We start from the raw sequence: 27,991 nt of genomic DNA, 5'->3' as shown, positions 1-27,991 counted from the left end.
CATAACTTGCACAACCATACTAAACACGATTCGATGATTGACATGATTTGCTCTCCGTAATATGAAGCAGGCTATGCTACCGGTGAATTTGAAATTAGGTTCTTTACTGAAACAGTTAACCTCACTTTTCTTGACAGTTCACTTGTACTGTTTACATTGGACTTAGAAAATTGTTGCGGACGACTAGATTCGCTCCAAGCAAATCGCAAAGAATTTTTCTAAATCCATGTAAACAGTACAAGCGAACTGTCAAAAATGAACACTCAAGTTCATTTGTGACATCAGCGTAAAGTATTCAATAAGTTCCGTGAGCAATGCTCATTGAGCATGTGTGAATATTATTGGAGAACGAGCCACTTATACATACGAATGCTCATATATACGAGTGAAAGGGTCCTTTGAACGTGTATTAGTGCATGGTTAGTTTAATACCAACACTCTGATAACGTTGAATTCATCAATACATTTCCAAATGTGAAATTGTGCAGGTTTCTACGGTGCAATAACAGTATAATGCATTTTTGTCCCGGTCCAATAACGCTTTATATGCAATAGTTATAATGCATATTTCGCATTAGAATCATATTTATTTGCATGTGAATCATACGGCTCGTGTTATGGGTGTAGTATGTCACGAAGAGGCAAATAAAGCTCATGTCCTTTCCCATCTGAAAGTGGAATAAGGGGAGCTAAAGACAAAAAGAAAAATACAAGATGTTTGCGCATGAACTACGTTATATATTTGTATAAAACTGAAATGTGTAGATACGAATAGAATGAAAATGGTGGGTGCGTATAAGTAGATTGAGGGAGCCATGCACATGATTCTTTCAAATGTATTTATGTTTTAATTAATAATTATTTTGCTGACGGTTCCACTGGGATTAAAAAAAAATTCCAAATGCAGAAGCAGAAGATTTGCGATTTCTACTCCAGTTATGGGTTGTTGATAGAACTTTAATCTTATGTGGTTTAAGTGGTCCCAGGATGCATCGTATGCTCAAAGCCGTGTAGAATGTTTCTGTGTGCACATCAGCAAGCGGTCCTTTCTTACAATGTCTGTATCAATATTGATACAATAATTGAAAGAAAAATTCCTTACAATAGATGAAATCCGCGAATATTTTGGGTGTATCGCTAGCTGTTAAAGATGGTGTCAGTATTCGAACAACCTCTAAACAATTTATGGTTCCGTTCGAAACATTACGTGCGCGTGTGAAAAGAAAGTACTCGTCATCAATGAAAGCGCGTCAGATGTTTCGCGTGAGTTAACGATATAATAATTTAAGGTATTCTCAAAGTAGATAATCGAAAATAACATGATTGAAAAAGAGAAGGAAAAAGCTTTAAAAAAATGCTCCAAAGCACAAACGTGGTCGTCCAACAGCGAAGCAACCACATGAGCCGGAATGCACAGCTTCCATTCCACACTCTGGCGACGACGAGGATACCGAAAAAGTCATTCGAAAGTACAAAATCAAACTCAGTTGCTAAACAAACACATTTTTCCAACATTTCCTTCCGCGGTTTCATTATTTTACATATCATTTGCCGCTTCCTTTTTGTTTTACCTGAATGAAATCAATGCATTCCATTTATTGTTCGCGTTATTAATTTTTAAATAATCTGCCGTATTCATACTTTACAAATAACAGTTAAACCGCTAATTTTCTATTATTTAACTCGATTATAGTGACAAATCGTACCTCCGCATTCTAAAAACGTCGAAAAAATATCTTCGCCTTATTGGATTTAGAATGAAAAATATCTAGCCAGACATACATTCATTTTGCGAAAATGTTGCCAGATGTATAACCTTTTCAATGAGTGTTTATTTGTCAAAATCTGTTCAAAAACACCATCACACGAGATCACCACCAAATGACCTACTTGATCCCACCCTACTCTAATAGAAAAATAACATATCGCGATAAGGCGAAGAAAAATTACGGATATCATGATAAAACTCCTGATATCATGAACGTGAGTCACATCGCTACAGGTGTCAAATTCGAAAGTAAGCTCGATAACGATGCATGTACATTACGAACACTGTGACTATGATCCTGAAACCATGAACATAAATCACATTACTCGTCATTAAAATATCGAAAATCGTGACTATGGTCCTGAAATCGTGAACATAAATCACTCTACTCATAACTAAAATATCACGAATACGTCAATAGAAATTACGAAAATCGCGACAAATATCTTGTTTCATGAACATAAAGCACGCTATTCTGACATAAAAATCCGCCAGTAAACTAATGACGGTAACGTGATGAAAAATTACGAAAACCACAAATAAGGTCTTAGACTCATGAAATATGAACCAGAATCATAACCAAAACTTAACATGTCTAGGGAGCAACCACAGTAACTCAATCAAACATTCGAATGTAATGCTATTCGGGGCAAACACATGGGGCGAGCTAGTTTTTTAGAAACAAAAATAGTTTCATAAATACGAGGTATATTTTTCATAATTTCAGGAACTTGATCACGGTTTTCGTAAATCGTTCAGGGCACGAAATCGATATCTTTTGCTCGTGAATTTATGAACGGCTTTTTCTGGGTACATTTTATTACTCCGAATATTTTCTGTATAAATTCTAAAAATCTTCGTATAAAGGTGAAATGGAAAAACTGGTGTTAAGTGTTATATCTCGATAAACATATGATTACGGCCTAAAAGCCAGCAGTCAAAATTCTCTTTGAATGTAAATTTCGGACAAACCGTGGTTTAATACAGTTCACAGCAATTAATGAAAGAGAAAACATTTCTCTTTCGTTTACTACCAACATCTGTGATTAGCGAGTAACGGTTTGTCCGGAATTTTCTTTCAAAGAGAATTTTGACAGTTGGCTTTTAGGCCGTAATCATATGTTTGTCGAGATATGACAAGTACTACCACATATCTAGCTTTAGTCTCTTATATAAAGTTTTTCATAAGAGTTTTTTTTGCTATCTCACTTGTAAGGTAATTAATCATCAAACTCACTGTGTCAACATATTGAATTTAGTGCCCTTCGTGAATTCAATAAAAACTGCATCTCGTCGAAAATAGTTTGGCTAAAGTTCTGAAATTGTTGTGATGTATTCTTTTCTTAGATAGTTTGTCTATTGATGTAGAAAATAAAAGTGGGTGTATCCCATTAGGCACTTCTTTTGATGTTGTAGAATTACCTTGAAACTGATCAAAGTCGATTAACATTCTATTCTGCTTTACATACTTGAAGGAATCTTTGCTCAAATAAAAGAAGCAAACCGAATGCTTGGCATGCGGAAACTCAGCTTGCGTAAATTTCTCGAAATTCAACCGATAAATTGTATATAACTAAAATAGATTCAAAGTAATTGTTCAATCTGCTGGTAAAAACGAGGAAGTTTTATGCCTGCTGGAGAAGGAGGATTGAACGAAACCTAGCTCCGGGGTAGCTTTTCCCTGTTCCAAATAAAACAAATAAACAAAACAAAATGGTAAAATCAAACTCGTTTGTTTTAAAGTATAAATAACGCACATTAATTTAGTTTGGTTCTTACTTACATGCATGGTGCAATTGTCCAAGAAGAAAATCTATGTCTTGAAGAACAGCTCATGAAAGAAAGAATGATGCATCTGCTGCTTCTACATTGATCATCTCCTATATTATTAACTGTCTGATACGAGGGAGAGTTTTTTCGTATACTGTGAAAAGTTATCGAAACAAAAAAAGAATCGGCACAAACTTAACATCCGTATCCTAATGCTGACGCTGCCCATAACAATGTAAGTTTCCAAAACTTAATGTTTGTTTACTATTAGGCTTTATTTTACAATAATTGAGTACTGTTGTATTGGTAATACACCCAATAGGCTTGAAATGTGCTCAAATCAAAGAAAATGAAGAAAGCATTCAACTCATCCACGGAAGAAATAGAAAAAAAAACTACACTTGTAAACATCTCGCTTTGTGTTTTTCATTTTACAGTCTTTCGTTAAAGTAATACGAAGATATGCAATTGTACATAGCACAGCGTAGTTTTTTACAAACCCGAAAAAACGAGCGTGAGGGTGAAATCTCTACAATAAAAAAAATCCTTGCGATTACTTTCATATTTATGTGAATTGTGAATTGTGAATCGTCCATTATGCCAAACGTATATTATGCCAATCGCCCATTATGCCTAACGTATTTATAACAAACGTCGCTTACCCAATAAAAATAACTCAACCCCCTTAAACCAATATTTACAAACGAATCGTAGAACTTTCGGGAATTAATGTAATATTTTGTTTTCTTTTTTAACGTATCAGCAATTTACCTCATATATTATGATAACTTGATGTGTTTAATTAATAAGTTATGGCCAGAGAATCAAGTATCTTAAAGAAGCTTTCGTCCCTTTTCTCCCCTATCTAACTTCCATCAACAAGCAACGTCAACTATATATGTAGCTCTCAAACACCTTTCTCCAATTTGTAAGTTTATCAACACACAATGCCAAACCCTCATCGGACGTTGTTCAATCATTCTGACAAACTGAATCGTCAACAACATTTATTTCCCACCAGTCTTCCAGACATACGGTTCTTCTCAATTCACTCACTATAGCTGGTGGTGGTAACCTTCCACAAGGCAGACCCATTTTCAAACAGAACAGCTTAAAAATATCCGCATGACCTGTCGCGAAGCGTTTCGCTTGCCGTGAAAAAGTCGAACAGCACTTTGTATAAATTTAAATAAACAACTATCTTTCTGTCACCCTCGCAAAAACCAACATCGCCGATCAGAAAATCGCGAGGCGTTCGACGAGAAAACCGATCCGGCCGAGTGCCGAGAAACCGCGAAACTCCAAGCGGGGCGCCGCCGATCGGAGTTTATTGCATATGATCAAGACTCTATTTATGACGATGACATCATACACACTGAAGGAAGCAAAATGCGGCAGCCAATAGCCCCGGATAGTGCCAAAGCCGTCCAGCAGTTCGAAACGGTTCGCTCTTGCTCTCAGAACCGGCTGGAGACGAAAGAAAGCGGGGGTGTCTTGAGGGCGAGAATACTGAAGGCCGAACCAAAGTGTCACAGTCCGAACCGTGAACGGTTCTTGGTTTGTTTGTTATGTTTCTTATGGTTCGCAAAGATCGATTTCGGAGGAAAATAAGCCATTTTTATAGTCAGTGATACATTTTAGAGTTCAAAAAACAATTGGGGTTTCACCTTATAAAATAGAAATAAAAATTGTGGATATTTTCAAATCTTAAAAATTGGTCGAAAGACCTAAGTCAGTCAATAAACTTATCCTAAAGAAAGATCCATTCTCACTGCTACCCGAAAACGTTCCGTTCCGTGTAGAATCAGAGCTTGTAATGCTGCAATTTGTTTCTCGCTGACAACACTTTTTCCACTAATTTATTAGTTCTGCACCTTTATGTGCACAACGTCCTTCACCATCGGGCTCGATTTCACGATCCAGTATTTCATGAAACCACACGCGCACATGTTACCCGTACCGGGATCGGAAGTAAGCACAACCGTGCCGGACTCCTCAACAAACGACTGCAGGCAAACGAATAAAAATCGGACATTAATTTGCAATTGTTGTCACCATTACCAGCAGCACTTCGCGTGTGTTTCGAGAGGAAACGTTAAATCGAACCCGTGGGATACGGAAAAGTAACTATCCCCTTGTTTCCTCCCACCCGTTGCTGCTTGATCGACAACCGAACGACGCACATGATACATCCACAAACACAAGGGGTTTGTCGCTGACGTCGTTCACGCATTTTCGGTCATTGAGCTCACCATCAACACCGTCGATCGTCGAGAGGGAAGGCAAGAAGGCGTTTTCGATTCCGCTGAATGAATTGTCTACCGGCTATTTCAGCTCAGCTCGAGCCCCAACAGCAGGGGCGGACTGTGGCGGTGATTCTATTAGTGTCACACAGAGGACGATCGAAAGTCTGATCGCAAAAAAAAATCAGCAGGAGAAACTCATTAAAAATCGCGTTTTTTTTCCTTTTTGTTGTTGTATAGGAAGATCACCACCGAGCCATTGGCAATGTGTCATATGTAGAAAATAGCAACACTCGCACGTAGTAAATATTTGCAGCTTTCGTCGGTGTCCGTAGTCTGGGGGCTGTGCCAGGAATCGAACACTCTCCGCTGCGGGAGAGATGGGTGTCAAGGAGTGAAATGATGAGATGTACAAAAGAAGTCAATTAAGGGAATTGATTTCACTTTGTTTTGTGTCGCTGAATAAATAACAAGCCGATCGGTGGTATTTGTATTGGATGGAGGGAAAAAATGTCACGTGCATGATGATGATGAAAATGATTAAAAGTTATCTCATGTCGTTTTTCATTGAAAAATATGAGGGCGGTCAATTGTGCTGGTATAACAATTTCGAGCAGAAATCGCAAAAAAATGAAGTCTATGCGCTGTAATATTTTATTCTGGAATAGTTTCCCAAAATTTTAACGCAAATAATTGCCGTTGTAAAATGTACAATTACTATAAATATAAAAAAGGGAGTTTATGAAAGCAGTCATTATATTCCCCATATTTGATTCATAGTATTTTACCGGTGAGCAAACATAACATTGCGTTGTTAGTACCGCCCCACAGCACAGTGGTCGGAAACGCCAAAAACGTGAACTTAATTCACTAGAGTCCAAACCATCGGATGTATTCACAGTGTGTCTTTGAAGAAATTGTTCGTGTGAATATTCCCCACAACCTGATATAAATTGAAATTAGGCATGGCTTACTATGATCGAACTAAAAAAAATTAACTTTTTATACTGACGAGGTAGAAAGTTGGTATTTTCAACCAAGTTTTGGAAATGCTCAAAGTGAAGAATTTTGTTGAAAAATTTGAACTTGTGGGACTAAAGGTTATCGATTTATAAGGTGTTTTAAATGACAGCCCCGATAAATTTAGTTTTTTTATATAACTTTTTCCATTGTGAATTTTCGTGCAAATAATATTCCAGTCAGTTCCTGAATTCGCCAAACAGGTAGTGTGCAAACTTTAGCACCTCAAGGAAGTCTCTATGCAAAAAATATTTGATGATGATTATTTGATGGTCTCAATCAACTTTTCTGAATAAATGTATTTTTGGAGATACTACCGGTAGTTGCCACCTTGGATTTTGAATTATAGCTTTAACTATCGACGACGATGGAACGTCTGCTCATAAAACCCGTTTCAAAAATGCTCATATTATTAGAGCTATCGAGAATATTGCTCAACTGTAAGTCGCTATCCTGAATTAAGCAATGGCGTTAAACAGCATTCGCCGTCATCTACTCATTAACTCTATTTCGAAAATACTCATATTATTCAGGGGCTACATTATGGAAACATTTCGAATCGACTTTTTCATACAAGCTTTCATACAATAAACCTTTCGTTTCGAGAAACGAAATTCGCCATCTTGAATTTTAAAATGAAGTCAAATATCGATTTTTATCATCCCCAGCTCAACCTCGTTCCAAAAATACCCATGTTTTTTAAGGTTATAGAGAATCTTGCTAAACTAGAAGTCAGCATTTTCTATTTTGAAATGGCGGTAGACATCGATTTTTGTCATCTATTCGTCAACGCCATCCCAAAAATGCCTATAGGTTGAAGAGTCAATTAGATGTTGTTCGGAATATTAGAAGTAATTTACTAATTAACCGCTTAAAGCGTATGGTTGACTGTTTCGCTCCGATTATGCTTCCTCCCCATCTTTTTTCATTAATAACAATATACGCTTTCAGCTAATTTGGAATTTTTCTATACTTACATTTCATTTCTTCATTTTCAATTCGGAAAAATGATAGTCTGCAATGAAAAACATACATATTTACATTAATACGTGAAAGATCAGCTAATTACTATCTATATATTTATTGCAAGCTAAAATCGCAACGAAAAAAATTTAACCTAGAAATTTTTCTATGTTGATCAATCTAACATTTAACGTCCCTTAAAACTAGCAGGGTGACCGGGAGTCGCACGAGGCCCCGAGATTTAAATTACTGACGGACCCCACCACAGATGACTTCATATATCAATATGTACGGATTCGATCTTCTAAATCAAAACATTTTAATATTATTTGTTGTTGGAAGCGCGGCAATGACTGGGCAGTGCGTAAGCCTCTTGTACCTGAAGGCATAAAATAGACCCCACTTGCGGTCCTTAGCTTCCTGCCCAGTAACACCTAGCCCTGGTCTCCTCGTGGCGTCGACTGGGATACGAGTAACCTTAGTGAAGATCGGGTAACCAACCCCGGTGGGAACTTTGGTCGTATGCTGGCAGGGAAGGGGGGGGGTTACCCTTCTTCGGAAGGTGTAAACCCGACCTGGTGTCCAGGTGGGACCCTAAGCAGTCCTGGCACGATGGCCCACCGGCGAGACAGGTGGTTGGCGTAGGCCCTATAAGCCGCCCCTTAAAAAACCCACATAACGAACAGTACAGAAGAGAATACGACCCAGAACAATCGGCAACAACCCAGGCGACGAATAAGGGATCACGATTGGAAACTCGGAACATGGAACTGCAAATCGCTCGGCTTCGCAGGATGTGACAGGATAATCTACGATGAGCTACACCCCCGCAACTTCGATATCGTGGCACTGCAGGAACTTTGCTGGACGGGACAGAAGGTGTGGAAAAGCGGGCATCGAGCGGCTATCTTCTGCCAGAGCTGTGGTACAACCAACGAGCTGGGAACCGGCTTCATAGTGCTGTGCAAGATGCGCCAACGTGTGATCGGGTGGCAGCCGATCAACGCAAGGATGTGCAAGTTGAGGATCAAAGGCCGTTTCTTCAACTACAGCATCATCAACGTGCACTGCCCACATGAAGGGAGACCCGACGACGAGAAAGAAGCGTTCTACATGCAGCTGGAGCAGACATACGACGGTTGCCCTCTGCGAGACGTGAAAATTGTCGTCGGCAACATGAACGCACAGGTAGGAAGGGAGGCAATGTACAGACCGGTGATCGGGCCTAACAGCCTGCATTCCGTATCAAATGACAACGGCCAACGATGTGTGAACTTCGCAGCCTCCCGTGGAATGGTAATCCGAAGCACCTTCTTCCCTCGCAAAGATATCCACAAAGTCACCTGGAGATCACCGGACCAAGTAACAAAAAAACAAATCGACCACGTTCTAATCGACGGTAGATTCTGCTCGGACATCACAAACGTCCGCACTTATCGCAGTGCGAATATAGATTCAGACCACCACCTGGTTTCAGTATGCTTGCGCTCAAAACTTTCGACAGTGCATAGCTCTCGTCGAAGCCGAACGCCGCGGCTAAACATCGAACGGCTACAAGATGGCAGAGTGGCTCAAGAATACGCGCAGCAGTTGGAAGTGGCACTACCAACGGAAGAGCAGCTAGGCGCAGTTGCCCTTGAAGATGGCTGGAGAGATATCCGATCCGCCATAGGTAGCACCGCAGCCACTGCACTAGGTACGGTGGGCCCGGACCGAAGAAGCGACTGGTACGACGGCGAATGCGAGCAGTTAGTCGAAGAGAAGAATGCAGCATGGGCGAGAATGCTGCAACACCGCACGAGGGCGAACGAGGCGCGATATAAACAGGCATGGAACAGGCAGAACTCGGTTTTCCGGACCAAAAAGCGCCAGCAGGAAGACCGAGATCGCGAAGCGATGGAGCAGCTGTACCGCGCTAAAGACACACGGAAATTCTACGAGAAGTTGAAGCGCTCGCGCAGGGGCCACGTACCACAGACCGACATGTGCAGAGATACAAACGGGAATCTTCTCACGTGAGGTGATCCAGAGGTGGCAGCAGCACTACGAAGAACACCTGGACGGCGATGCAGCAGACGACGAGGATGGCACGGTAACGCACCTGGGAGCACGCGCGGAAGACATTACACTACCGGCTCCGGATCTCCAAGAAATCCAGGAGGAGATTAGCCGGCTCAAAAATAATAAAGCCGCTGGGGTTGACCAAATACCAAGCGAGCTACTAAAACACGGTGGCGAGCCACTGGCTAAAGCGCTGCACTGGGTGATTACCAAGATTTGGGAGGGGGAGATTTTACCGGAGGAGTGGATGGAAGGTGTCGTGTGTCCTATCTACAAAAAGGGCGACAAGCTGGATTGCTGTAATTACCGAGCAATCACCCTGCTGAACGCCGCCTACAAGGTACTCTCCCAAATACTATGCCGTCGACTATCACCAATTGCAAGAGAGTTCGTGGGGCAGTACCAGGCGGGTTTCATGAGCGAACGATCTACCACGGACCAGGTGTTCGCTCTTCGTCAAGTACTGCAGAAATGCCACGAGTACAATGTGCCCACACATCATTTGTTCATCGACTTCAAAGCCGCATACGACACTATCGATCGAGATCAGCTATGGCAGATTATGCACGAGTACGGATTCCCGGACAAACTGACGCGATTAGTGAAGGCGACGATGGATCGGGTGATGTGCGTAGTACGTATCTCAGGGACGCTCTTGAGTCCCTTCGAATCACGCAGAGGGTTACGGCAAGGTGATGGTCTCTTGTGTCTGTTATTCAACATCGCGCTGGAAGGTGTAATAAGAAGAGCAGGGATCGACACGAGTGGTACGATTTTCATAAAGTCCGTTCAGCTACTTGGCTTCACCGATGACGTTGATATTATTGCACGGAACTTTGAGAAGATGGAGGAAGCCTACATCAGACTGAAAAGAGAAGCCAAGCGCGTCGGACTTGCCATCAACACGTCGAAGACAAAGTACATGATAGAAAGAGGTTCACGAGAAGAGAATGAGAACCGCCCGCTTCGAGTTTGCATCGGTGGCGACGAAATCGAGGTGGTTGAAGAGTTCGTGTACTTGGGCTCACTAGTGACCGCCAACAATGATACCAGCAGAGAGATTCGTAGACGCATCGTGGCAGGAAATCGTGCCTACTTTGGCCTCCGCAAGACACTTCGGTCGAACAGAGTTCGCCGTCGTACGAAGTTGACCAACTACAAGACGCTGATTAGACCGGTAGTTATCTACGGGCACGAGAGCTGGACCATGCTCGTGGAGGACCAACGCGCACTTGGTGTCTTCGAACGGAAAGTGCTGCGTACCATCTACGGTGGAGTGCAGATGGAAGACGGCACATGGAGACGGCGAATGAACCATGAGTTGCATCAGCTGTTGGGGGAGCCGCCCATCTGTCATACCGCGAAAATCGGACGACTACGGTGGGCCGGGCACGTAGCCAGAATGTCGGACAATAGCCCGGTGAAAACGGTTCTCAATTGCAATCCGACCGGTACAAGAAGACGTGGCGCGCAGCGAGCACGATGGATCGACCAGGTAGAAAGACGATTTGCGGACCCTTCGCAGACTGCGTGGCTGGCGACGCGCGGCCATGGACCGAGTGGAATGGAGGAATCTTTTGTATACGGCACAGGCCACTTCGGCCTTAATCTGTTAATAAATAAAAATGTTGGAAGCGCGGCAAGCAAGCGTGGTAAACATTTATACCGCCTATAACATTGAATTCGAAGCGACTTTTTAACCGAGGCTCGCAAGGCCGAGTCTCTTATACTATTCGACTCAGTTCGTCGAGATCGGCAAAAGTCTGTATGTGTGTATGTATGTATGTGTCAAACAATCTCTACGATTTTCTCAGAGATGGCTGGACCGATACACAAACAAATCTCAAATGAAAGGTGCATCCTTCCCATCTGTCGCTATTGATTCTTGTATTGATCCGACTTCCGGTTTCGGAGCTACGGGTTGAAGAGTAAGTTCACACAGCTAGAGTTGTGGTACCGGTAATACCGGTAAAATGCCGGGAATACCGACCCATTGTTGGTACCGTAATACCGGTACTGAACAAAAGCCAGCACCGGTATTTTCGGCACCAAACCTATAGGAATCTATTACAAAATATCGGCCTGCAAGTTGGCTAATGATTATCTTCCAGATAAATTATTTATCTTACGCCTTTGTGAACAAATAAGGTGGGGCCATCATCATAATAACTCTAGATGTTAAACATTACTAGTTCCCGTTGCACTGAACGGTTTATTTTAATTCCTGCGCTATTTGATCGAAGTAAAATTTCAACGATCTTGTATTCAATTTTAAAGCATCCACTTGTAGCATAAGTGGCGTAAAAATTAGTATTGCTTTTTTTATTAGCGACATTCTGATTGATTCCCACTATTCACTGTGTGACGCGTAATAAGTCTGGTCTAAGTGACATCTGTATTAGCTCTTAAATATTTATCTATAAAAGAACGAGCACCGATTTAGCAACTAAAAATTTTAAAGTTGGTGAACTGCTTCGAATGTAGTGATTTATATTTTTTTAGTGATCAGAAAGGACAGGAGTCAGCAAAATTCCGCAGATTACAAGAAAGTAGTGAACCTTGGTATGCATAAGAGAATCAAAGCGCATTAAGGTTTAAACCAATTTACAGAAAAGCGATAATACCGAAAGGATGTGAGCAACCCGCTGTTGATAATAGGATTTAATGCATTTGTCAACTTTTGAAGTCGAAAATGGCACCGCTTAGCAGTTATTGATTTCAAAGGGGCCTAGATCTCGAAATAAAAGATGGTGCCACATACGAATAATATCTTCTGCTGAAATGAGAGATATCATTGCGACGCAATTACAAAAAATAAACATGCTTTTTTGATCAGAAGAAAACCATCATCTGAAAATAGGACCATCAGTTTGAGCATTCAATTTTTCTATTAAACGCGCTTCTCGAATTTTTTGAAAAAAAAAATTCGAGTATCGGTACTTTACCGGTACTACCGGTACTGAGTGCTTCAGTACCGTAGTAGCGTTTCTCGTCAAAAAGGGTCGAACCCTACACACAGCAAATTCCCATATAAACTAGTACCACCATGATGTCGAAATGGCGCAGTACAGATTAACCCTAGAACGTTGCACTGAGGTACAAATTTACCCCACTCCATCTTTGGATCCGTAAGAAAACGAGAATTTGATATTTACCGACCTAGGACTAGCCAATATATGTATCATTGATTCAATTATTTCCGTACTTTCAACTACACAACTGTTTTCGCAATTAAATGATATATTATACATTTCTTTTGTTTGCATTTTTACCTGCGGAAATTTCGATTAAACGCGGCGCCGTGGATAATGTCAATATCGACTTCTCGCCGCCATTTGTTTGCAGCCTAGCTCAAAATTTACCAAATCTCGGAGGGGTGATGAGCACCAACAAAGTAGCTTGTTCTTGCAGCCACAAAAGATAACCTGTATAGTGGTCGCAGTTGCAAAGTTTCCCCTAACAAGAAAAAGTTTGTTCTGAACTCGTTGAAACTTCAAGCGGTGTGTTTTTGCGCAAACCTCCCAGATCGACATGCCATACTCGATGACAGGGATGATGAATCGATTGTAGACAGTAAGCTTGTTCTTCTGGGACAAGGTAAGGTCGACTTACGGTTGATCAGGGGATAGAGTTGTTCCATTTGGTAACCGTTTTGTCAACGTGTTGCCGGAAGATCATCTTGCTGCCTAGTGTCAAGTCAAGGTCATCAGGTACATTGGGCAATTACACCGCTGCTGTACTGTTCAATTTTATTTTACAATCCTCAATCGGAAAAGGGAGATTTTGAGTGGGGAATGAGGTTGACCTGGGTCTTCGCTGTGTTGATAAAAATCTTCCAACTATTGAAGTAATCTCTTAGGACATTCGCGATTCGTTGAAGCTTGGACGCTAGCGATCTAGTGAACTTACCTGTGGACGATTGCGGTATCTTCAGCGAACAGTGACAAAGTTCTATTTTCGGGGGGTGGTGCAATATCCGAGGTGAACAGGTTGAACAGAAGTGAACCTACTATGTTTAACTGCAGAACACGAGCAAAAATATCTGTCGCAGTGGAAACGGTTCCATTAAGCGAGACGTGAAATGTCATAGTTCTTAATGTTTTTACCAGGAAGATGGGAAGATTTTATACTTGAAGCTTGTACACTAGGCCATCGTACCAGACGTTATCGAAAGCCGAGTAAGTTCGCGAATGGTGGATCGACCGCATCGAAAGCCAAACTATTCGTAAAGTAAGATGCAATTTTTCTCGGAAAATGTGAGAAGAGGATGGTAGATACACGCTTAAAAATATTTACATCTCGCAAGATGCACATAAAAGAAGCGTCACAATTCACTTGAATTTACATTCAAGAACGTACGTTATGTTCACAATTCTCCATCTCCATTATTCCTTTATTAGACAGCAAAATACGTCGCAGTGTTGTTTACGTCAAATGTAATTTTCCTTTTTTCTAAGTGTGCAGCTTTTTCGGAAAGTTTGTATAACCCTGAGAGAAGGTTGATGGAACGATAGCTTTGTTTCGGGCTGCCAGTCAACTTTAGAATTCATCACAAAAACGAACTCAAACTTTCTCTACATCTCCATCTATAATACTTTACTTCCTCATATTTAAACTAAATATACCATTAGCTGAAAATAATAGCTATAACTCATCAATGGCATCGCCAAAAAGCCCAAAATTTGCACCTCCCCAAATCTGCGACAATAACATATTGTGCTTGACAAAGCCGCTCTTCAATCACCGGTAATCAATCCGAAGGCTTGACACGATCAGCATTTAAGTCTATAATCAATATTCATGAACGGAGCTCACTAACTCACTAACTGAGGTCACTCACATCATCAACAACAAAATCTTCATCGCAATTTTACATAAACACAAGGCACAGTTTTCCAACCAGTTTCGTTTAAAAAAATCTCCTTTCACACGCCCTCATACCAAGTGGTTCCTTCCTTGGTAGCCGAAATCAACGAAGGTAACGACCCTAGCCTGTGGTGGCTAAAAAATGTTAAATTCATTCCGACACCCATCCCATCATCGGCCGTTGATCACAAATTAATTTCCACACTCGCGCGCTGGCTGTTTGGCTGGCTGGCAGGCGGATCCAAACCGGACCATTATTGTCTCCGTTCGGATGCGGGGAACCCAAAATGGCATAAAAAGTACATTTATTATCTCATTATACCTTTAGCTGATTTTCGGTTGATTTCATGTCGTCGTTTTTTTTTTTCTTTTTCAACTCTTCCTGTGACTTTTGGCATCTATCAACAGCCAGACAACAACAGAAAACAAGAAAAAAAATGCTAAAATCGACGCGGGAAACAAAACATTTGCTGAAGGGCTACCTGACTGCTTGCGCCAACATACGCACATTCATACTTGAGATACAGGGGAGAGAGCGCGACCAAGAACAATCCACTCGATCAATCTTCGCGCGCGGATATATTCAAAGGAGATGGGTCCTTCTTCCCCGATGATGATGGTTAGCCGAAAAAAACACAAAAATTCATCAACCGAGACCAGCTCGCTCGGATGTCCGAATAAAAGTGAGAAATAAATCAAAATGTGCCAGACTGATAAAAACCATTGGGCAGAATATGCGTCGTCGTGTGAAGAGAACTTAAAAAAAAAGAATTAACGCAAGAACAAGACACAAACAATGATAAATCAAGACGAAGCACTTTTTTTTGGAAAATCAATACACTACATCAATTATTATCGTGATAGGAATCATTAAATAATTATTCCGTGTAGGCAGAGCTGTAGCGCGGCCTTCTGGCACCCTTGGCGGAGTCTCAGTTTTGCGCCCCTTTGGAGTTAACCCCGGTTCTCTTTTTCAGTTCGACTTTCAAACAATAATGTAGTATGTACTTGACAATGGTACACTTATCCTGACTTATTTTATAACTTATCTTCGCTTAATTTCTAAAGCAAACCAAGATTTCAGCGCTCTCTTAAGGCTGCCTTCTGGAGGAGTAACCCAGCCCACAGTATGCTAAGGTCTTGCGCATGTGAAATGAAATTTTTGAATGTTGCGAAATTTGCCATCGCTAGCAGCTTTGTCAACGGATATGCTGCGGTGAATATGATGTATGTTAGAAAACCGTAACCGGAAAGTAAAGTTCATTAAAATGTCCTTAAAGAAAAACTTCAGGATTAACAAATTAACAATATTACCCAGACACGTGAATTCAACAAAAATTGTATAATACACATGAGCAGGACTGCCACTTCGGAAAGACAAAGTCTTGTTGGTATCGTTTCGATCCAGCTTGCTGCAGTTTTGGATAAAAATCGGGAGAATGGCGTCCCTTGAATAACTATCAAACTATCAAATCAAAAAATAAGTAAAATTTGGGTTTTTAGTCATTTTGTCCCTAAATTCCCCAATTTTTAATAACTTTACTGCTCTATGCTGCATATCATACATATTTTGCAGTTTTTCTAATGTAAAAAGATCCAGGAATCAAACGAGACTTTTGCGCCCTTTGTCCGAATACGAGAAGTTGTGTTTATAGGGCCTTTTATCATTCATATTAAGGTTTTTCATTTTCTAGGACATATATCTCTGTTTTGCTTCAATCAATTTTCATAAAATGTACCTTGCTGAATATTTAAAATTTTCAGGAGCGAAATAGAAATAGATTCCTTACCGGTAGAATTCAGGAATATTGTATTTTTTGACATTTTGTCTCGATTCCATATTTTTTCATTGAATTGCGCATATCAACTACATTCAAAAATAAATTACTATTTAATTTACTTCTTCTAGTAGTAAAAATACGAGAAGTTTGGGTATTAGCGCATTTAGTGAAAAAATGTCGTTTGTCGACTAAAAGTCAAAACATCTGATGTATCTGAATTTTACTGGCAACAAATTTATTTTTATTTTATTTTTTAGAATTTTCTACATTTAACAAAGCACATTTTACGAAAATTGATTAAATAATAATGGAGATATATGCACAAGAAAATGATCAAATTTAATATGAATGACAAATGGCCATATAACCCCAATTTCTCGAACATAATTTGCAAAGATTTGGATCGATTTCCGAAAAAAAATTTCATTGTAGTGAAACTGCAAAATATGTATGATTTGCAATACAGATCAGAAACATTATTAAAAATAAGGGCTATGGTGAACAAAATGACCCGGTACGTTACTTTTCCGTATTTTTCGAGAAATAAGGGTATCTTCATTCAAATCCTAAGGTTAATTCCTTTAAAAAGAGGTATGAGTTGTATTTTATGAGTGCTACTTCAAAAGTAATAGCATTTATTAAATTTTTCCTCTATATTTATTTATTTTGTTACGTAGTTGAAGTTGGCGTAAAAAATGTGAAAATCTTCAATTACTTTGAAATGAATGAGTATTTTTACATACATTCTTCAACAATATTATGTGGTTTTAATGTCTCCATATTTGTCTGGAATATCGTTTGCACAAAGTCACAATGGAAAAAGTAAAATAAAAAAAAACTAAATTTAAGGGGGTTTCCGTAGAAAAAGCAATCGATAACCTTTAGTCCTACAAGCTCAAATTTTTCAAGTACTATCTTTATTACGAGCATTTTTAAAACTTTATTAATGATAATGAACTTTCTACCTTGTCAGTATGAAAAGTTATTTTTTCAGTTCGATCCTAGTAAGCCATGCCTAATTTTAATTTATAGCGGATTAAAGACAATATGCATTCGAACAATTCCTCCGACGACACTGTGAATATATTCGATGATTTGGCCTCTATTGAACTACCGTAAACCGGGGTGACATTGATCACTTTTCGAAGTAATTATTACATATTTTTAGACGCAGCACATTTTTTTTCAAGTTTAATATTTTTAAACCATGTACTGATGTATGGAGAACAAGATTGGATGGTTTTACTTTAAATTGTCCGCTTACAGCTATTCTTTCAAAAATGATTTCAAGTTGAAGTCCGTTTTCGTGTTACATTAAGTTATTGATGTCAAACCCACATTAAGTTATTGATGTCAAAGTTTTTCATTCAAATGTTTATTTAAACTAATTCTGAATAGATACTCATTGTTAAATAGATGTTAATTGGTATTATACAAAGTATTTCAATGTACTGTAAAATTCCAGTAACCAAAATTCGTATAATTTGTGTCCAACTAGAATAAAAGATTCTGAAAACCTTTAAAACTGCTAAAATTGTTTTATTTCAGTGCTTTATCGACGTACAAAAACTTTCATCCATTTTAACACGTTGGAATATTGAACAATAAAAAAATGGTACGAATTGTAGCTTAAAATAATTTCAAATAAATGTCAACTAGTTTCACAAAAAAATGTCTTTAAAATAAACAAACTCTTAAAACTAAATTTGGCACATCCCAATCTAAATGAAAATAAAAAGTCGCTTGTAATTTATTACTTTTGCTTAAATATGAGATTTATTTGTTTTATAAAAAATAGACACTTTACGAAGCTTCGTAAAAATGAGGTAAAGTCAAATTTGGGTTTTTTGTAGTTTTTGTACCCAAAAACCGAACAATATACTCAAAAAGTATAACAAATCAGTATTTTATAAGTTTGGAGTAAAAATCATTTCAAATTAAAATGATTAAGTAGACTATTCTGGTTTAATAAGCTAATCTAGAAAAAAAGTTTCGAGTGATCAAAGTCACCCCGGTTTACGGTAATTGTACAAAAAGTACCTTATGTTTGACAGTGCCTTCTTAAGACAGCACGGGGCCCCTGGGCACTATTGAACAGAATTCTTCGGCCTTCATGGTTATTTTCGCAAACAATGCACTCGGCTGTATGTACACCTGCGTAAATATAGCAACATTTATTATAAATTCTAATATATGTCAATAGATGCCAATCTTCATTGACAGACTAGCAAACATTACCAGTTTAGAAATCTACTGCTGAAGTATAATGTATAATGAAGTATAAACAGTTTAATGTGTAATGTTCATATTCTGTAAATTTAGTGAAATATCTTTGTAAAGTTTGAGAAATTTGGTAAGTTTTCTTTCTATAAATTAACATAACCAGCAATTTTGCAATCTTTATAAAATTCAACTCGCACATCACCTGAATTGGAAACGACTCGGGGCAGTTTCGAGAGTGCATGATATTAATCTCCAGAGATAGATTTAGTATCGTTGAAAAGTACAAAGAAACAACAATTCGAAATTGATCAGGATTTTTTTGGTCTGGCAAGCAATCTGCAGTTGCGGCAAACGAGGTCTGATTTATGTCACAACCGGGATTACGAACCAAAGCAAGGGACTTACAACAAAGAGTGCCTTCACAAACATTGACCACCTCTTATAGACAAGACTGTTGTTCTTCGGTATTGGGTATGATTTCACATCTTTGTGTTATGCAAATTCAGTTCTAGAATTGTGTTTTCAGTGCGCCAAACTGCCCGGAACTTCAGTAAATTGAAAGATACTGGGCAATTACGAAGCAGCTAAAAATCGGATGAGATAAGAATGAGAAGAAAATTATTACAGCAGAAAATAGCTGGAAGAGCAGTTACAGATACTACTGTGTAAAAGTTTATGAGTACCATTCAACAATGTTTTACAATATTCCATCCCACTTGTAACAAGCAAAGACAGCGATTGATTGCATAAGCATAAGCTTTTACACGTGCGCTTTTTTGGTTGCTAACCCAGCTCAATAATCGTTGCCATATACCACTATGTAACGAATCATGTTGCTGAAACTGCTAGTCAACAACCAGTGTTGCTCGTGATATCACAACCTGAATCCTTTTCCTACTTTGGATAACGAATTAATTTTTGGCCAGGGTTTCTGCGTAGTACAATAGTTTCGGATTCGTTTGTCTGTTTCGTTTGACCATGCATTAGGATTATGATAGAGCTGATATAACACTACAACAATCTACGAAAAAAACAAGTAGCAATATGACACATTCTTTCGTGACGTTTACAACGATTTGACGAATCTTCATTCGACAAATGTATTATAACTATCTTAAATGAACGCCTGTATCAAAACTTATTACAGATTCGGAAAGTAGACAAAATTTCACGAAAGATTCAATCAACATTAACGGAATATACTGGAACAGGATTGTTTTATGACGGATAATGTAACGTTACGTTACAACACGTCACATATTAGAAGTTTCAACGTATTTCAATAAAAGTCAAATCATCAAATTCTAGTATATTCAGTTTCTGTTGATTGAATTTTTCGTAAAATTTTGTCTACTTTCCGAATCTGTAATAAGTTTTAATGTTCATTTAATAAAGCTATAAGATATTTATCGAATGAAGATTCGTCAAATCGTTGTAAACGTCACGAAAGAATGTGTCATATGCTAATAAGACTTAACTGTTAAAATTATGCATTGTTTACGATTCAAACACTAAGATATCATTAAAGGAATCCATCAATTTTAAATGATCTCTATTTTTAAACTACGGGGCTTACAAAAGTGTTATTCTTGACATAATGAACGTGAGCAGTACCACGTTTATGATGTGATGAAACTGGATATAATGTGGCTTCAGAAAAGCCATATTTTGTTTGTTTAGCCCTTTGAGGTGATTTAGAATCAGAATAATTCTTTTTCAAGCCTCGTGTTTTGCAGGATATAATAACGATTCTGAAACTGAAATTAGCAGCTCAAGAATATTCTACTTGTGATCGGTATATTAATCCAAGAATGCTCATCGAAATATTTTTTGAAACAAATAAAGATTGGACCGCTCTTCTCTTTTGAAATTTTTGTGGCGCCAGTAGTGCAAATAGTCAGCATGATTGTATACGCCTATATCGCCGCTGACCTGGACCCAGCGTGCCCATGCGTCAAGACGGTACTGATGTTTAATAATTTTTTGTTGAAGAAGTAAAATGACTTAGACATGTGCGCTATTCTGCAAAATGTTTATTAATTTATAATAATAATTTATCAAAATTTTCGAGCGTAAGCGTAATTCGTCGTCTACAAGGAGTAAACCAAAACGGTCTTGAAGATTACATTTCATAGAGGCGCCCCAACTTAAAAAAAACCTGTTTTAATCCACCTAGCGGTGCAATTGTGCCTTTCTCAATCATGAACACGAGAATGTTTGCGTTATTTATATTCATTAAAAGCTTTCAAACGCATATATTATATTCTATTATTATACATGACATGACAAATAAACAAGAAAAGAAATCATTATTAGAGTTCTAAAATTTTGCAAAAAAAAAAGTCCCAAAAAGTCGATTTTTAGAGAAAAAAAATGTTTTCGTGATAACATAAAATCTCGACGTTTCATGCATTTTAAAGATGTTTGGCATCAAAAATACTATATTTCCGGAACCATATAAGCGATCCGCGCGAAATTTTATAGACATCTGTGGGGATAATATAGCTATCATTTGGGACTAAGTTTGTGGAAATCGGCCCAACCATTTCCGAGAAACTGATATGAGTTTGCTAGTTTGGAAAGATGGCCGCTTTTCCCGGACACTTCCAGCACCATCTATGGTGGTCATTGAGGTCAACGAAAGTTTGTTTGGCCGTCGGTGACCTAGAACTGCAAATTTAAGTTGTTTGAGAGACATTTTAGCGAAATTTTTACCTTTTTTGCTTTCATCGGAGTATCGGTTTGAATCACAATTTGCTATGTGATCGCACGCCCCAACCCATCCCGATCAGAAACACATAACAAAAATATTGCAAGACTATATCTCGAGCTGTTACTTGTTATAATTTGCTGTTATTTTAACTACTAACGAGACCAGACTTATAACACAGCCTATTATGAAAATTGCATTCTGTTATAATTTTGTTATTGCATTCTGATCGGGATAACTCCGGAATTAGAAGTCGGTTCGGGATAAAATTTAATTGCCATTTACGGGGACGTAACATCTTTCATTTGAGACTAAGGTTTGCTGATTCGGTCTAGCCATCTCCGAGAAACCGATGTGACTGTTATTCTGAATTTGGATACTTCCGCCGGGGCTTCCGGAACCGAGGATGGTGGCCAATGTGACCAAAACGACTTTGAATGGCTGTTAGTGACCTAGTACTACAAATCGAAGCAGTTGTAGTCACATTTTGGAAAAATTTTCACCATTATACATTCATTGCAGAATTTATTAAAATTGACATTTTCTACGTGATCGTACTCATCACCCTGTCATTCCGGAACCGGAAGTCGGATCCATCAGAAATTCAATAGCAGCATATTGGAACGTTGCACCTTTCATTTGGGACTAAGTTTGTGAAAATCGGTTAAGCCATCTTTGAGAAAAGTGAGTGATATTGTGTTCGCCTACACACACAGACGCACATACACACACATACATACACAAACACAGACATTCGCCGAACTCGACGAACTGAATCGAATGGTTTATGTCACTCGGGCCTCCGTTAAAAAGTCGGTTTTCAGAGCAATTGCAATACCTTTCTATTAGGAAAGGCAAAAAATAACGTAGTATTTAATAATTTGCCAATACACAAAAGGGCCTAACGAACCGATTCTCAAGAAACCAAACAAGTGTGTTTCGCGTAACGGCATCTTAATTCAACTAGACTGTAGCAAGCACTCCCAACTTAGAACCTCTTCGCAAACGCCACGCATATATGTACTCGGTCACTTTGTTATCCAATTTCACGCACGAATGCCCACCGCTGCTGAGCCCCAATGGCTCCCCACTGATCGCATTTGGCACGAGAACAAAGAACATGACCCACCCGCGTGCACCCACAGAGATTACCTAATTGTTTGCTGGATGAGCATTTTTTGTCAAGGTCACAACCGTGCCAAAACCAATTACCGGCTTATTGTTATCTCGTATCTCTCCCCTCGCCCTCGCAAACAACTTTGACGTTGTTTGGTGCGCGGTATCGGGATTAATCAAACGGCAGCAGACTTGGGAGCATTGAAAGCCAAACACGTACGTATGTAGTAGGCGGTGTAGGAAGAGGAGAAGTGACCGGGTCGAAATTGACAGCGCCCTCGACGTGAAGTTTCAGAAGGCGTGTAGAGGTCGTTGCAGATTTGGGAGAGTTGCGAGCGATTCGCCATCACATCACCGCCGCGGCGATCGAGCGAAGGCGGCATTTCGTCCGCCCACGTCGTCGTCGTCATCATCGTCGTCGCTCCGTGTGATCGTACGTGTTTGTGTTCTTTGCTACGATGACTTCACGGTTTGGGCTCTCTGATGAGATGAATTGTGTATAATTAAATGGATTAGAATCTGTCGTTCTCGCGCACACTTCAAAGTAGCTGGTTGGATGATTGCTTCTAGAAGTTGTGATGGGTGCAAATGTTTGATTATTTTGTCGTTGTGAACTTGTGCTGAGAACACTTTTGGAAGAAGAGCGTGGAGTTGAGGTAGGCAGAGGACGCTAGCGTAGAACTATTTGAATATTATAAATAGGTAAGTGAGGATTATAAAGAAACATTGGGTTGGTACTAAAATGTATGACGATAACAGCCGAAACTTGGGAGACTTTGCGTTTCGACTTCGTATCATCAGAATCCGACACTAACTTAGTGACAGGACGAATCTAGCGCCGGATTGACGATAGTTCCGAAGAACGAAAACAATAAATAGTGTTTCTCAGCAAACCTCTACTCCTGCCTGATGTATCGTAACAAAAGAATAGTGTATAGTGTATTGCTAACCCAAACCAAATTTCGACTTCGTCCGCTTAATCAGAACTTCCTTTGTCACAGGACATCACACAGATCTAGGGGTTTGCTCAGAAACACAAATAGTGTTTTCGTTTTTAGGAGCTAGCGTTAATCCGACGTTGGCTTAGTCCTGTAAGTTAGTGTCGGATTCTGATGCGACGGAGTCGAAACGCAAATTCAATAACTACTTCTCCCAAGTTGATGGGATTTTTCGGCTGTTGTCGTCATACATCCAGTAAGCTGATTGTCATATTATTTCTTTTAAGCTAATGACCATCAAAATAATTCCCCGAAAGGATATTATGAGTTCTGGTAGCTTTACCCAAATTAAAAATCAAACAATTACCTTTATATTAACTTCTGGGAATCACCACATGCCTCGAATGGTGTGCAATACACATATCTGTCTGTCCAGTGAAAAAAAATAATCCCCAACCCGCCTGTCCCTTGCATTGAGCCTTCGCTAATCAGTTTTCGCTTCTCGTTTCAAACGTCGGCAATTGATTCTGGGTGATTTTATTTGAAAAAGCTCATGTTAAATATTTTGACACTCCAGTCACTCCTGAATTCGGCTTATTCGCCGAACTTTGTCCAAGTCCCTCCTGCCAAGCAGCTGCAACCGATTAACAAGAGTGTCAATTCCCCCGAAGCTCGATGATTTCCGCGAATGATAGCCATTTATTCTCGATTCAGGTATCTTCACGATCTTAAAAGTTTCTTAATTTTCGAAACATTGCCGGTCCTCTTCCTCTTTCTCTAGCCAAGTTAGCAGCAGCAGCAGCCTCGATCATCGGGTCACTCTGCGTGGGTTCGCACTTTGCGTCTGGCGCGGTGCCATTTATCCTGTTTATAAGTATCATCATTCACGGCACGCCACTGACGGCCCCGGCCCGACCCGAGAGCAGCAGGGATAGGTTCTCTGGAGAATCCGCTTGATTCTTTATTTTTTTGGGATTATTAATCCCAGTCCCGCTCCGGATCGAATTTCAGCGAGTCATTGCCCTGTGTTCGGGTTTCGATTTGTCGTCCAAAGCAAGGAATTGGGGGTCGGGTTGGATTTGTTGGGCAACAAATCAACTGGTTGAAGAATGGCAAACGACATTCGAAACGTAATCACGATTTGCTCCTGCGCGCTGTCGAATACTGATCGAAAGACCGATGGGAAGGGGATCGGTTTTTTTTGCATAATCCGGAGGCAGTCGCGGGTGGATGACGCGCAAGATCGTGACCAACATGCTGACAAGTGCGATCAATTGTTGACGGGTAGCATTAGATTGATGGGCACACACACTCTCACAAAAATAGAGAGGTTATGCGAAGAGGTAACAATCATCGGCACTTTGGCTGATCGCTTCATGACCATCGCGCATTGCGAGATCAACTCGAACTTTGGCGGCTTGACATGGATTCTGTGTAGGTGCTCGGGCAGGTTTGTTTTTTTTGCTGACCGCGATGGTTTGTGCAAAAGTTGTTTCTTTTTTTCGGGTGAAAGGAGCTGCTTTTGAGCACGAACCGCCATGCGTTAATGGCTTATGTAATCGAACAAAACAACAAATGGGAATGCACAGCTGCGATTGCATCCAGTTGATATTTGGCCGAGATGCTGTGGCATTTTTGGTATCTAGTTCGCCATGGGAAAACACGCTTTTACTAGACGACAAACTTTTTTTTCCATTGGGTTTTTTATATCGAAATATTGGGGAAACTAGTTCAATGTGTATTGTTTACATTGTGTAAGTTTCACTAACAATTGTGGAATCATTACGAAAATGGGGTTGGAAGAACATAAGCGACGTAAACAAATTTACGTACCTATAAAATCAGGATCTCTCTCACCATACCATTAACAAGAAGATTCAATCTACACAGAAAAAATATTTTGTAATTTTAAGTTTATTTTCATGCACATATTTGGCGCATGATTACAAATATAAAATTAAGTTCCACCACAAATACACACGACTTGTCGTGCTTTTTTCAACGAATTTTTTAATAATTTTACACGTGGATTGAAAATAACAGTTTATTTAAACGCACTTTGAATGCACTTCAATGTATTTTTACTCGAATACTACTGTAAAATGAATGACACGTAATATTACACGAATGAAAGTGTAAAATTGTATGCTGTTTGATGCTCCAATTGATTTTAACGTAATTTTCAATCAAATTTTTGATTCAATCGTTGTATGTATTGATTTCCATGTCGTTTAAATTTCATCTTTTTAAACGGTACAACGAAGGTTTGATCTTCGCTAGGAAAAAAGTGACCGAAAATGAATCTCCGTTTAGGTTGAAGGATGACAAGCGGGTAGTCGAAGCTTTCAAGTGGAATCCCAATAGTTCAGTGAGAGACGTGGCGTAAAAACGACATGTGAGCAAAACTTTGATGCAAGATGCAAAAAATGTGCAAATGGATTCGGAGATTTGTTTGACTTACTTGAAATCAGACAGCTTTCTGGGATCCTTTTGTTCACTGCTCACCATATAAATTCGACGTCCCTGAAGAAGTAAGCGGAAGAAGTTCTAGTTTTCTAAAAAAAATACATAATTTGGCAAGCAATTTGTTCGTGTGGAAACCGGAGAACCCCGTTCGTGACAAGCAGAACCTTAAATGGGCAGGTGTACTTGAAAGAATGCCTTCAAAAGCGGTTACTTTCAGTTTGAGATGTCCTGGTGGTTCTACATTTTTCTAGCCAGATTTAGCCTTGCTCCATTACTTGAAAGATGTTCTAAAGTGGTACAAGGCTAAAGAATTCGTGCCAAACGATCTTAATCCCCCTAACGCACCGAAATTGTGGCCAATTGAGAAATACTCGTGCTCTCATCAAGCAGGTACTCTGAAAGCAACCCAAGGAAGTGAAATCGGAAGCAGAAACGAGGAAAAATAAATTACCGTATAAAATACCGTTGACCCAAACGTTGTGCAAGACCTTATGAGCAGTGTTAAGAGGAAGGTACGCGCATTTGCACACGGCTTGGAAATTGAATACGAAAGGTTAAAGGAACAAAGGTTAATAATATGTTTTATTTTATTCCCTGAAAGTTTGAAAACGATTGGTTGAATGTGTGAATTTTGACGAACAATTTCTTGTCATGCAATTTGATTCCTAGCACCCTTTGCAGCCTTTTAATTGAAAAATGGTGCACTTATTTTTTGATCGTTGCCATCGTGGCCTACACAGTTCTGACACTGGACCGTATCGGCGTACTTAATCTAGTCCAAACGTACTTACTGGGCAGGTTTTCCATGTCCCAACCACAGATCGCTTACCGTACACACTTAAAAATATTTACATCTCATAAGATGCACATAAAAGGAGCGTCACAATTCACTTGAATTTACATCCAAGAACATGTCAAAATGCGCGTCGTTCACAATTCTACATCTACATTCAACCGAGCTCTACATCAAAATTTTATTTCGCGGGTCAAAACATGTAATGTTCCATTATTAGACAGCAAAATACGTCGCAATGTTGTTTACATCAAATGTAATTGTCATTTTTTCTAAGTGCGTATCATTAGTTTTTTATGTGAATTTATCAACAAGGCAAATGTATATACATCGAACAAAACGCGGTTTTTTGATTCGTGCCTTTTGGAAGAACTATCGGATCAATCTAAAAATCTTGTCTCTCCAAACAATGTAGAATTTATTTTTTGCGTAAGAAGACACCTCACAGCACAGTATCTGTTGGTTTTAGGTGATACATGATGACTCATTATTCAGCGGATAACACCTGTATCCAGTTTCATCATGTAAGAAATATGGTACTGATTTCTTTGAGAGTGTTCATTACCGCTGGATATCTCATTCGCCGAAACAACTTGAAGCACTACACTTATAATAACGTCAATCGTATTCTGATTAACACCATATTACACCCTGATGTGCTTGTACAGTGTGATTCATAAACCAGTCGACTTATGTTCGATCCCCAGCCTGGAATGCTTCTCATTGTCCATAGGATTAGTAACCTGCAATCATCCCACTCGCTGGAAACTGATGGCGAAACCAATATTTCGCAAAGGAAATGTAAGATTTTTTTGCGATTCCCATCGCTTACTTCCATAGATTCCATTACGTAAATTTGACGACTACTTTTAGATTTTTTTTTATTCGGGAATTAATGACTGAGTTAGTATGTTGAAATATAGCTATCGCTCGCGCTATTCCATCTTTCGTTATACTGGCTTATGACATTCCTTATGCTCAGACCACTCTGTGTACTTATAACATTTAAATAGTTGTTCTGTAAATAAATTGCACAACTGCAGAATCGACATCATGATCATCGTTGCCGTACGATTCAACCTTTTTTTTGTTTCGATTACAGAGCTTTAAACCACAGATAACAGACATTTAGGCTCGATTTGAATCGTGTGTAAATACCCGCTACTGAGATTCCGAATAAATCAGACGTCTGAAACACGTTTGGCAATCGTTTGTAGTGATCAATACAATGCAGTTAGAGTGCAGCTGTCAAACACGTATAGCAAACATTTGC

General features: G+C 39.4%; 1 protein-coding gene across 2 annotated transcripts in view; it reads right to left on the bottom strand.

The window, feature by feature from the left end:
• Positions 1–27,991, bottom strand: part of LOC131688775 (serine/arginine repetitive matrix protein 1) — a 107,097-nt gene that overhangs the window by 68,490 nt on the left and 10,616 nt on the right. For both annotated transcript variants that reach the window (XM_058973289.1, XM_058973287.1), the window contains exon 2: positions 7,779–7,816. The gene's annotated coding sequence lies outside the window, so the exon portion shown is untranslated. The remainder of the gene's footprint in view (positions 1–7,778; positions 7,817–27,991) is intronic.

The sequence above is a fragment of the Topomyia yanbarensis genome, chromosome 3, assembly GCF_030247195.1.
Source record: "Topomyia yanbarensis strain Yona2022 chromosome 3, ASM3024719v1, whole genome shotgun sequence".
NCBI lineage: Eukaryota > Metazoa > Arthropoda > Insecta > Diptera > Culicidae > Topomyia > Topomyia yanbarensis.
This window is presented reverse-complemented; position numbering and strand designations above follow the sequence as displayed.